This window comes from Hemicordylus capensis, chromosome 4 (genome assembly GCF_027244095.1).
Source record: "Hemicordylus capensis ecotype Gifberg chromosome 4, rHemCap1.1.pri, whole genome shotgun sequence".
NCBI classification, from domain to species: Eukaryota; Metazoa; Chordata; class Lepidosauria; order Squamata; family Cordylidae; genus Hemicordylus; species Hemicordylus capensis.
The window spans coordinates 23,343,794-23,356,797 of NC_069660.1; the positions used below are offsets into that span (position 1 = coordinate 23,343,794).

At 41.3% G+C, this 13,004-nt stretch overlaps 1 protein-coding gene and 1 long non-coding RNA gene across 3 annotated transcripts in view; one reads left to right on the forward strand and one right to left on the reverse strand.

Annotated features, from left to right (window-relative positions):
* Positions 1–13,004, reverse strand: part of LOC128324949 (uncharacterized) — a 78,230-nt gene that overhangs the window by 43,302 nt on the left and 21,924 nt on the right. The window lies entirely within an intron of this gene.
* Positions 11,404–13,004, forward strand: part of LOC128324941 (uncharacterized) — a 223,484-nt gene continuing 221,883 nt past the window's right edge. Inside the window, exon 1 of one of the 2 annotated variants that reach the window (XM_053250167.1) lies at positions 11,404–11,492. The gene's annotated coding sequence lies outside the window, so the exon portion shown is untranslated. Of the gene's footprint in view, positions 11,493–11,768; positions 12,209–13,004 lie in introns of those variants that run through there. The other variant, XM_053250166.1, reaches the window with a different exon arrangement.

Sequence of the window (13,004 nt, forward strand, 5' to 3'; positions counted from 1 at the left end):
TATTGAAACCCCATACGTAAACAATTTGGTTTGCTAGCATTACAGTTAGGTACCTATTTTATTGATTCCCCCAAATGAGCATACATATTTTGATTGTCATTCAATAAATGTTTGGCATTTTGCACTAGAAGTTAGTTTCCTCCCTTTTGTATTGTCCTCACATCGGTGCGCAGGTTAGTTCTCACAGCAGACTCAGAAGCTCTTAACAGTTAAGGCATATCTCATCTATGCTAAGTGACCAGGAGTATGCTCTCTCTCTTAAGAGCCGAAGTGCCTTGCTGAATCCGATCAAGATCCATGTCCAGCATTCTTTGCAAGCATCCTAGGAACCTGCTGGTGCTAGCTGGCCCATCAGAAATTGGCCAGTGTTTACAAGGAGACTGTTTACAGAGAGGAGGGGGAACTAGCTGTGTGGGCTTCCTTCTTGCTTGAAGGACAGCCCGCACAGCCAATCATATCCGGAGAGAGGGAGGAGCTTCCTCCCTCAACTCCTGTTGGAGTGAATGCAGCCTCCAGTGCTGTATCCACACATAACGCTCCACAACTTGAATCCTGGTTATGAGCAGTGAAGCTCACTACAAACCGAAGGTTCAAATTGGAGTCTGTGGAGCACAACCTTGGGTCACTGGATGAACAGGACTGGAGTTGCATTCATTTGGTCATAACAGTAGGGAAAACTCTGACCCCCTGCAAATCTAGTTCCACGTTAACGTGCAAATGCAGACATTGTATGATGTTAGGTTGTAACAATGTAATAACGAAAATATTAATGTGATGAACAAAATAATTAAAACCAAATTCAACCAAGTCCTAACAATTCAGCAAAATTATATACGTGCACATTGTATGATGTTAGGTTGTAACAATGTAATAACAAAAATATTAACGTGATGAGCAAAATAATTAAAACCAAATTCAACCAAGTCCTAACAATTCAGCAAAATTATATACGTTCATAATATCAATGATTTAGTATTAATTATACTGCACAGCTGTTACTCTTTATTATTCAATTATCCCCTTGGCAACTAGCAGCATGGTCTTTTAAGAACTTGTGTACAGATATTACATATGTATAGGACAGCAGCCACCTTCTTGATAATAATTATCTGAACTTAATAAGAGGCTCAGTTTCTGAAAAACTGACCAATAAGCCTCCCCTCCTGAAAGAGGCGTCAAATATTATTTGGTATGTGTTTTATAGTTGCAGAACACCATATAATGCTTCATATCCTCAACTTCCCCACTACCACATATGCACTTACTGTTGAAATAAGGTATTTTCATTCACCTTCCATCTAAAACAGCTCTTGGTAATGGCTGGATTATAACTAGTGTGAAAACTCTTCAGAAAGGAAATTTGTCCAATAAGCTTACAGTCACGTTCTTCTTTTAGTTTACCATAACAGAGCGTTTTTGAGCATTCCCAAGCCATTTCTATTTTTCACTGTCTAAATGTATCTTGGAGACCCTTAAATTAAATTCAGGTCAATTTGAAATTCAACAAAAAGTGCATCTCAGCTATCAGAAAGTTGAAAAATACTGTTGCAGAACATTTCAAGATGATCCATTTTCTTGGTACATGAAATACAGAGTTTTTAGCTGTTGGTTGTGCACAGAAGCAGCTTGCCTGCCTTTATAACTGCTTTACTCCTCAAACATAGCAGGTGAAATTTTCCCCTTCTCATCTGCTTAATAATGCTTTCTATCAACTTACAGTACATGAAACAGCCATTAAACCAACTGGATCCAGTGTTCCCTCTAACAGGGATTCCCAGATGTTGTTGACTACAACTCCCAGAATCCCCCGCTGCAATGGTTTCTGCTTGGGGATTATGGGAGTTGTAGTCAGCAACATCTGGGAATCCCTGTTAAAAGGAACACTGCCTGCATCCCCTCTGGATCCTTTTTTAAAATAGTGGAGTTACAATGGCCTCTTTCCAGTCCTTAGTAATATCTATTTTACCTTTTAATCTGTTACGATTTAATGTGTTGTGTGTTTTTATTTCATGTTTTAATGTTGTGTTGTGAGCTTCCCAGAGAACAATTTGTTATGGGACGTCTAACAAATTAAACTGTTGTTGTTGTTGATGATGATGATGATAATAATAATAATTGAGGTGTTTCACTTCTTTCATATTCATTTTCAGCTATGCCTTGTTGCTCTACCACTGTTCCTTCAAGATCTGCTGGAGAATTTCTCGGCGGTTCATGGTCCGTATCCTCACTCTGGATATTTTGCTGGAGTTCGTCCAGTTCCACATCTGTAAATACTTTCTTTCACATTATAAATCAATGTTGATCCACTAATCTAAGTTCTGTAATTTCCAAGTTTGGATGTTTTTGTCTCCAAATTTCATACATTCTTTTCTGGAATCCACGTTTTGATGGGTTCAATTTAAAGTCACAAATAATAATTTCTCGATTTTCTGCAACTGTATACTTTCAACGTTGAGTTTGTTCTGCCAGTAGCTCTACAGTCTCCAGCCCTGGTTGCTCAGCTGAAGATCCTGAGTCCTGTAACCCATTTTTTGACAAGTGCCCAGGTTTCGACAAGTGCCCAGCACGTGATGCGGCCCTTGTTGACCTGGGCGATGACCGATCCAGTATAGAATTCATTTTTCTTGTTCTCACCATGGTTATGAGATTAGGCACATTTAGTCTGACTTTTCAGCAGAGACCTGTCTGCTTTGGGTGACCCTGCAGCATAGCCCTCTGCATCCTCGAAGCTCGCAAGCCACTCCACCTCATTAAGGTAGTTCTCGGCGGAGGGGACGTCTAATCTAAAATAGATTAGATAATTTTCTAATCTAAGAAATTATGATTTATTATTTTAAATCAAACCCTGTCTGGATTCCAGCAAAGAATGTATGAAATTTGGAGACAAAGACATCCGAACTCAGAAATTATGGAACTTAGATTAGCGGATCAACATTGATATATAATGCGAAAGAAAGTATTTACTGATGTGGAATTGGACGAACTCCAGCGAAATATCCAGAGTGAGGATACTGACCATGAACCACCAAGAAATTCTCCAGCAGATCCTGAAGGAATAGTGGTAGAGCAACAAGGCATAGTGAAAATGAATACGAAGAAAGAAGTGAAACACCTCTGTTGATTGTGCCAAATTCTCAACATCATCAGCTAACTGAGATGCAAAAAGAACTGAAAGGAAAAATTGTTGAACATATGAAAGTAAGAAAGGATTGTAAAAGACTGCCTTCACTGAAGCTGGTGTCCAAAAAAGATCTGGCACAAGCATTAAATGACCTAAACAAAGCTGTAGCCAAAGACTGAAACATTACAGGGAACAAACCAGCTCATGTAAGCGCGGCAGCAGTGATCACACAAGAGCTTGGATATGAACTTAACAAGCCAAAGATACAACAAAAGGGAAAACCAAAATGGAAGGTTAGACTGGAAAATAAGATCAGTAAGTTAAGGGCAGATGCCAGCAAATTGAAGGACATGAAAGAGAAAAAGTTTAAAGATGAAAAGATCAATGAATACTTAGTAAAGATGTACCACTTGGATACCAGGAAGATCAAAGAAGCCCTCAAAATTGTGAAACAGCAAATTTCAGCAATAGAGAAGAAAATCAGCCAATATGATGCTCGTGTACTGCAATACCAACAAAATTTCCTTTTCTGTTCAAATCAACATTGGTTTTATCAGAGTGTTAATGGATAAAAATTGGATTAACATTTTGCAGCCAGACAGAGAACAGCTACTCAGGTTTTGGAGAAACATTTGGGACAACCCTGTTGATTACAACAAGAATGCAGAATGGATAAAAAAGGTTGAGGAGAAATTGGATGGAACCAAAATGGATGACTTGATAATAACACCCCAACTGGTTGAAAACTGAACAAAAAAGATTAAGAATTGGTCAGCACCAGGAATGGATGAAGTACATGGCTTTTGGCTCAAACATCTGACCAGCTTACATAGAAGATTAGCCAAGCAATTGAATGATATCCTGGAAGGTGGAGAAGTTGATGACTGGATGACAACTGTCAAAACTTGTCTTCTTCTGAAAGACTATGAAAAAGGTGCAGTACCAAGTAACTATAGGCCAATAACTTGCCTTCCAACAATGTTCAAGCTCTTGACAGCAATTGTAGCAAATGCCATGCAAGACCACCTAGAAAGGAACAGTTTGTTACCAATGGAATAGAAGGGAAACCGTCGGAAAACAAAAGGCACAAAAGATCAGCTTCTTATTGACAAAATGGTTTTGGAAAATTGTAAACGAAGGGAGAAGAATCTAAATGTAGTTTGGATTAATTATAAGAAAGCATTTGACTCATTACCACATAAATGGATTTTAAAATGCCTGGATATGACTGGAGTGAATGATAATATTAAAAACTTTGTTAAAAAAAAAAAAGGCAATGAACACATGGAAGACTCATTTGCTAGCAAACGGAGAAGAAGTGAGGGAAGTTAACATCTGGAGAGGAATATTTCAAGGAGACTCATTTTCACCTTTACTTTTTGTAATCTCCCTAATTCCACTATCCATTATCTTGAACAAAACAAACCATGGATACCAAACTTCAAAAACATCAGTTAAGCTTTCCCACCTTCTTTTCATGGATGATCTAAACCTTTACAGAAAGTCAGCATCCGAAATTAAGTCATTACTCAATATGGTTAGAATTTATAGCTGTGATATCGCAATGAAGTTTGGATGAGACAAATGTGTTATATTGGCAATAAATCGAGGAAAAATAACAACTAGTGAAGGAACTGAGATGCCAAACGGAAACAACAAAGTGACAAGATCAAGCATGCTGAAGTGAAGATCAAAGTTAGTAAGGAATATATCAGGTGAGCAAGAAAGACACTGAAGTCTAAACTTAATGGTGGTAACACTATCAAAGCAATCAACACATGGGCAATTCCTGTAATCTGATATACAACAGATATTGTTGATTGGACACAAGCAGAACTGGATGCGCTGGATTGGAAAACCAGGAAAATAATGACCATCAATCATGCCCTGCACCCAAGAAGTGATGCTGATAGGCTGTACCTGCTAAGAAATGAAGGTGGACATGGAATGTTGCAAGTCAGACTGTCTGTTGAAGAAGAAAAACTAGCATTGGCTGAAAACATCAATGAAAGCCAAGAAGAAATGCTACAGGAAGTGAGTAAGACAGGACAGTTGAAAATAAAGGAATCAAAGGACGAATACAAAAAACAGCAGATGAGGAATCAACGAGAAAAATGGCACAACAAACCATTCCATGGTCAGTTCTTTAATGACATACAATAGAAAGTCAACAACAGCACAACATGGCCGTGGTTAAAGAAGGGGACACTGAAGAAAGAAATGGAAGGTCTCATTTTTGCAGCCCAGGAACAATCACAACAAACAGATGTTATAAAAGCAAAAATTGATAAGACCCAGAAAGACAGTAAGTGTCGGTTATGCAAGGAAGCAGATGAGACGGTTGAGTACCTTGTATGTTGTTGTAAGAAAATCATGTAGACTGATTATAAGGAAGGACACAATAAACTTGCTGTGATGATCCACTGGAACTTTTGCAAGAATTACAAATTGCCAGCAAGCAAGAATTGGTGGAATCATCTGATTGAGAAGGTCACAGAAAATGAGGAGGCAAAAATCCTTTGGGATTTTAGACTACAAACTGATAGGCATTTAGTGCACAATACGTCAGATCTGACAGTCATCGAGAAGAATTGGGTTCTGATAATTGATATTGCAATCCCAGGGGATAGACGAGTCAACAAAAAACAATGGGAGAAAATAACTAAGTACAAGGACTTTCAGATTGAAATTGAGCAGCTCTGGGAAAAGAAAACAATAGCAGTGCTAATAGTTCTTGGTGCCGTTGGTGCCCTTGGTGCAGTACCAAAAGAAGCTGAACTCCATCTCAACACCTTGGGCATCGATAAAATTACAACACATCAGCTACAGAAGGCCACACTACTTGGGACAGCATGAATACTATGACACGATCTTTAATTTTTCTTTGGTTATCCTAGACCCTTGGAAAGGGTCCGATAACTAAAGTACCAAATCTAGTCAATAACATCTGGTAGACTGTGTGTAAACAGCATAACAACAGCAACAACAGCAACAACTTTGTTGGTCTTAATGTTTTTAGTCATATTTATTTATTTAACATATTTTATAGCACCCAAAACTTGCATCTCTGGGCAGTTTAATAGGCCCCTCAATGTCTTTTTTTTGGAGGGGGGGGGAGGACTCATTGTCTGCTTGCATTTTTTTTGCCAGAGTTTGTTTTCCTGGGCCCCTGAGGGGAATACTTAGGTAGCTGTGTGACAGCTTGCTCTTTCTTCTTTGTTCTCTCCATAATGCCTCTCTGGAGAAGGAGACAGGGGCTCATCTTGACTTCACGTCCCAGGGCCTGCTCCCCACCACTCCCCTGAGTCCAGCCTTGTAGTGGTTGCGGTGATTTTCTATTTTCAGGAAGTTTTTCATGCAGAGGAGTCTCCTAAAATGCAGCCCCACCTGCAGTGCAGTCTGAAAAACTTCAGTCTTTTCTACCACTTCACTCTGCTGCTAGAGTTGGCTTTTGATCTTTGCAGGGTTGGAGAATTTTGCCTTCTCAGGGAACCAAAGTGTAAAAAAAGCAAAAGTGAAAGCCATAATTACAGTACACTTAAAAACATCCAGCACTGCCAGTACAAGTAACTTAAGTGGGGACAGTATTTAAATCCTTGAACATTGTCCTGAACTATTAAAACATGCACACCATGTATTGCTTACTGCTGTCTCATCATTCAACAGCAGCACTTCGTGCCCAATTGAACAGGCTACTTACTGAGGTAACTGCTAAACCTTTAGCTTTATAACTATACCATTGCTATTCTGTGCATTTTTTTTAAAGCAAGGGAATGAATTATTCTAAATGAGTTGCTTAACTGTGGGCTGCTTAAATTGCACATGGATATTCTGGAATCTCTTATGTGAAAATGCACAAGACACTTTTTTTTGGTTAGCTTTGATGCAGTGGAAAGTATCTGGGAAATAGCTCCAAATGTTAGGATGCTGAGGAGCAAGAGTGGGAGAGGGCTGGTGTGTTCAAGCCCGACTTGTGGGCTTTCTGGAGCATCCGTTTGGCTCCTGAAGGATACAGGATGCTATACCAGATTGACCTTTGTTTGGTGTCATCCAGCCAGGCTCTTCATCTGTTATGTCTAAACCTTAATAGAGTTGCCACTTTTTTCCTGCCTGGTTCTGGTGTCTTTTAAAGAACAAAACAAATTCAACAAGTATAGTTTCTTCCCAAGATGGCTTCACTTGTTAAATTTCTAGCAGTTACAAAGCAACCTTGCCAGGGGAAAAAAAAGAGAGAGAGAGATGGCACTCTAGTGTCTCTCCCAGGGGACAACACCACATCAGAAGGGCTGGGGTACCACATCAGAAAGGTTGTGTACTCAGTCAATAGATTTAGTACACAAGGCAATAAAGAAGCAAATACTAGATACATGTAGATGCTTTTTTACAGCTTCAGGATCAGGTTAGTTCACCTCCCCTCTCTTCCAGTTTCAAGCTAACACCCTCCAAATGTTTCCTCACATCAACAGGCCCCATCTCCCCACCAATCTCTGTTCACATCACAGAGAATAATGGCGGTTTCCTCTGTTACTTCCACAAGCCACTTTCCAGGAGGCCACCAGCCTTTCCCCAACAGCCTGATGGCAAAGATCTGCTCTTCTACCTCCTAATCTCTCTGGGCGTGTTCTCCTCCTCTTCCCACTCTTCTACCTCTTATAGGAGGGGGAGGGGGAGGCAGGGGTGGCAGGCCCACCTCCAGCCTCCTATGTGCTCTGGCACCTAGGTGTGGCTCATTTGCAGGCAGGTAATCTTTCTAGGCAGCTGTTGAGGGTGGGCCACTGTGCAAAACGGGATGCTGGACTAGATGGGCCTTGGGCCTGATCCAGCAGGGCTGTTCTTATGTTCTTATGAGCCTTGCTGCATGGGTGGGGCACGGTGGGCAGTGCAGGGCAGGGCAGGGGAGGCATTTGACATCAGGGTTTGTGCTAAGTTCACCCCCACCCCACCGAACTGCACAAGAAGCTGGTGCAACTACCCACAACTCCTTCCTCCCCAAGGACCCCAAACTATAGTTGAGAACTGAGGCATTTTCCCCTCCTCTATTTCTACAACTCTGTTCCTTATTAAATCCCCATGTTCCCCATTGAACAAAATGTTTTTAGCTGCACATTAGAATAAATCTTGCTCTCTATGCTTCAGAAGCCTTTCTCCTTCTCTGCACCCATTCATTGTCAGATGATTCCCTCCTGTAAATTGGCCACAGAAACTCTGGTCAGTGTTTCTCTGCCCCTGACTTGTCAAAACACTGGCCGCATTCACATGTAATGGGCAACTGGAGTTGAAGGGGACAGAGGTTGTCTAACCTGTACGTCTGAATGTGTGCAACTCTGGTTCCATTTGGAAAGTGTCCTGAGCTGCTCTGCAAACTCCAATTTGTACCCTCAGCTTATAGTGAGTTTTGCTGCTCATAACCGAGGTTTACGTTCCAGAGTGTTACAAGCGAATGCAGAACTGGAAGCTGCATTCTCTGTAGCTGCAGTTGAGGGAGAAAGCTCCTTCCTTTCTCTGGTCATGATTGGCTGTGTTGGCTGTCCTTCATGCAAGAATGAAAATTGCACAGCCAGATCATCCTCCTCTCTGCAGTCTTCCTGACTGCAGAGAGACTGCTCTCTTTTTGGACAGGAGAGTGGGGTGGGTTGGAGGGGTGGGGAGTGGAACTGCAGGTCCATTGGACCTGTGGTTCTACATTACATGTGAATACAGCCATTTACTAGTCTCTCTCTTCAAATATTTCCAAGCAAAATATGTAACTAAGAACTCTGGAGTATGCTTTGGAGGTGTGTATTTCTCTCTGGGTGAGAAATGTGGATGTGTGTAATTGTGCAGGATGTGTGTAATTACACACATGTGGGTGTGTGTAATTGTGCAGGATGTGAGGGAAGGCAATAGAGTATGATTGCTGTCATTTTTGTTCCTGGCAGACAGATATCTCTGCACAAGAAAAAAAAAAACACCTGGCAGGTGAGGCATCCTCACCAATCCACCCAAAACTAGTAAAGCTCACCTGTTGAATTTCTGCCTGATATGCTGCCCTGGAATGTATGAAGCTGCCTAATACTGAACTGGACCATTGGTCTAGTCCAGGGCTACTCAACTTCGGCCCTCTTGCAGATGTTGGCCTACAAGTCCCATAATCCTTACCTATTGGCCACTGTGGCTAGTGATTATGGGAGTTGTAGTTCAAAAACAGCTGGGGGGCCTAAGCTGAGCAGGCCTGGTCTAGTCTAACCTCTACTGTCTGCTGTATCAGTGGTTTTGCTATCCCTGCTCTCTGAGTCTGGGTTTATATATTCTGCAGAAGCAGATGTCAGAGTGCTGCAGGGGGTGGAATGGACCAGAATCTTTTCTCATGTCAACCCCTCACCCCCCACTGCAAACTGATAATTAGTATGCTCAGCCTGCTGTGCTGAGTTTCAATCTGCAGGAATTTGTTTTAATATAGGGCAGGCTTCCTCAACCTGTGTCCCTCCAGATGTTGCTGAACTACAATTCCCATCACCCCCAGCTCCAAGTCATTGTGGCTGGGATTATGGGAATTGTAGTTCAGCAACATCTGGAGGGCCGCAGGTTGGGAAAACCTGATATAGGGGATAATTCAAAAATATAATTCCCCACCCACAGCACCTCAGCATGCTGACACTTACTTCTGCTGCATGTGTAAACTGGAGCTGAGATGCTTCATTTACTTTTTTTTCTAGACAGAATAACAATCTGTTTGAAAACAGAAGTTCTTACCACTTCTCCACCGGACATTCAGATGACCATTGGCCATCACGCTATTTCCTGGTACATTTAAGATAGTCTCAAAAGACCTGATTCTCATTATGGATTGACAGCAAATGGACAGCAGCAATTAGCGCTGCAAAACTGCACAATGACCATGAACGTCATCTGAATGCCGTCTGAAGAAGCAGTAATAACTTTATTTTCAAAGGGAGTGTGTCTCTGTCTGGAAACACCCCTAGAGATGCCAGGGATTGAACTTCAGTCTATGTACCAGAAAGCAGAGATGTGCACAAAACTGGTGTTTTGTGTACACTGGTTCTAAAAAAATTAGAACCAAACTCAAACTTACTCTACTGGTTTGGGTTCTAAACTGTTAGAACCAGACCATAGTTTGATTCAAATTAGAACCCTCTAGAACTGGTTCTAAAAAGTTCTCCATAGGGAATAATGTGGCATGAACCAGCCCATTATTCTCTATGGGTAGTACCCAGGGGTACCAAAGTGATGTATGTAGTAGATCCCCATGGGTGCCAACTACCACCCCAATCCCAAAGCAGTTGTTCAGAGGGGTGATTTTTAATGATTTTTTTAAAAAAAGATTTTAAAATTTTATTATTTTTCCCATAGGGAATAATGGAGATTAGGTTATTTGATGTCATATAGATTCTACATAATGAATTCCTATGTAGAATCTATGTGCCATCAGAGAATTCAACACCATTGACATCAGAGAATCCACATTTGCTGGATTCTCTGGTGGCACATAGATTCTACAAAGGGATACAAAAATGGCCAGAGGTCTGAAGCCAGGCTAGCTGGCTGGACAAGAAGCAGGAGAGAGGATTAGGGCCCCACCATGCACTCACTCACTACACACCCACCAATTTTAAGCACATTACAGCCAGCCAGGAAATAAAATACTTAAAAATTGTTAATTTCTTTAAAAACAAAAACAAACAAAAAAAAAAGAATTCCAGACAGGTAGCGAGCTTCCAAAAGAAAAATTGGAAGGAAGCAGCTGCATCAATTCCTCTCTGGCGAGGTTTGCTTGTGGCTGCTGTCAACTTGTTTGGTGGCTACTCAGGAATGGGCCTTCTCCGTTGAAGCCCCTAGACTTTGGAATGCGCTCCCTGTTGAAATAAGAGCCTCCCCATCTCTGGCAACTTTTAAAAGGGCACTGAAGACACATTTATTCACCCGGGCTTTTAATTAGGTTTATAGTTTTAAATAATTTTAATATTGGGTTTTAAATGTTTTTAATCTTTTAAATTATTTTAATTGTAAACCGCCCCGAGATGGACATTTTGGGTGCTATAGATAATGTTTTAAATAAAATAAAAATAATAATCAATAATCAGAAATACATTTTAAATGAATTTTAAAAATCCTTTAAAAAAGAAAAGCCGCCAGCGAAGGGAGTTAAAATTGGGGGGAAATGGGCCTGAGGTCTGAAGCCAGGCTAGCTGGCTGGGCAACAAGCAGGAGGGAGGATTAGGGCCCCACCATGCACTCACTCACTACACACACACACAAGTTTAAGCACACTACAGCCAGCCAGGAAAATACTTAAATATTGGAAAAATTTATTGGAAAGCAGGAGTCAGTCAAATCTCTCTCTGGAGACCACCAATCCCGATCGCAAGGCAAGGTAACCAAAACAGCAGCAGCAGCGTCACTCTCTTTCAGGCATCAGGCAGACCAGCTGCACATGAGCAGCAGAGAGAGAGAGAGATTCTAAGCCACAAAATGGTCTTTATATATACTTTGAATAACCCTTCTTGAAGCACCTCCCCTTGTCCTCCCCCCCGGCCAATGGGGTGACAGGTGTCCCTGAGTGACACACTTTCAAAGCCACTCAAAGGGCCAGACACATCTAGCCAATCAGGGGATCTGCAGCACAGCCAATCGCTCCAAGTGACACAAGTGTCACAAAATGGAGGATAGCATCTTTCTTACACAAAATGGTGCTTGAGCTGGTTCGAACTGCCTCTGTTAGAACCAGAATCAGTCCAGTTTGATCTAGAACCAGCTCTAATTTTTATTTTAAAGTTCATGCTCAACCTAGAATTGTCAAACCGGGGTGGTTCTATCTAGAACTGGTTCTATCTAGATCCAGTTAACACATCCCTACCAGAGAGCACAGATACTACTCCTGGGCTTATGGATTCTCCCTGTTAAAGTCACTCAATGAGATGGATAAAAGATGACAGTTCTAGAGTGGAGATTCCAGCTAGTTTGTAGAAGACAATACTCTCTTTAGAACCCAAAAGTGGCAATGCCTCTTTCCTATACCTTGACACTTAAAGATGTGTCCTTGTCATGAAAGTGATAGTTCTTCAAGGTCTGGTGATGGTGATTTTCCAGGTTGTTGTTTTATGGTGTTTTAATTGTTTAATTGTTGTTTTATGCTGTTTTATAATTTCTGTTTTAACTGTCAATTGATTTTAATGGTTTTGTTTTAATTGCAAACCATCCTGAGCCATTCTGGAAGGGTGGTATAGAAATTGAATGAACAGACAGACAGATAGATAGATAGATAAAATCAGGACACTTGACAACCCTTAGGTGGTTTGATCAGCTAAACCGGTCAGATATTCTTAAAAGTTCCCTTCAGTTGTCTGTTTGACATATTTTGTGTTAAATGCCATCGCTTTGACAAGGATCTGGAAAATATATGTTTCTTTCCCTTTCTGCAGCCTAAATATTGTGCAGCATTATTTTGTGAATTTCTTTGGTCTTTGGTGATGGGGAGCGGGGGATCTGCTTCTAGAGTTGTAGAAGGGGCGACATGCGGTGGGTTTTTTAGGGCAGTGTTTCCTAACCATTTTTATCCTGAGGCAAGGGTGTGAGCACACACACACACACACATACACACACACAGAGATATATTTGGGGCACATTGCCTCCCAAGGAAGTCAGTCAACACATTTTTGTGGCTTTATCACTGCACACTTTGGTTTGTTTATTTAGAGTAAGCATGTTAAACTCCCTACTTTTGGAGCAGGCTCACCCCATAATGCACTGGGAAGGAAACATCCTCCCCAGGGCATTATGGGGCAAGTCTGCTTCAAAAGCAGGGAATTTAAAGGCCCCCGATTTGGAGCTCTTGCTTCCTTATGCACTGGGAGGGACATGTCCTTCCTGTTGCATTATGGGTCAA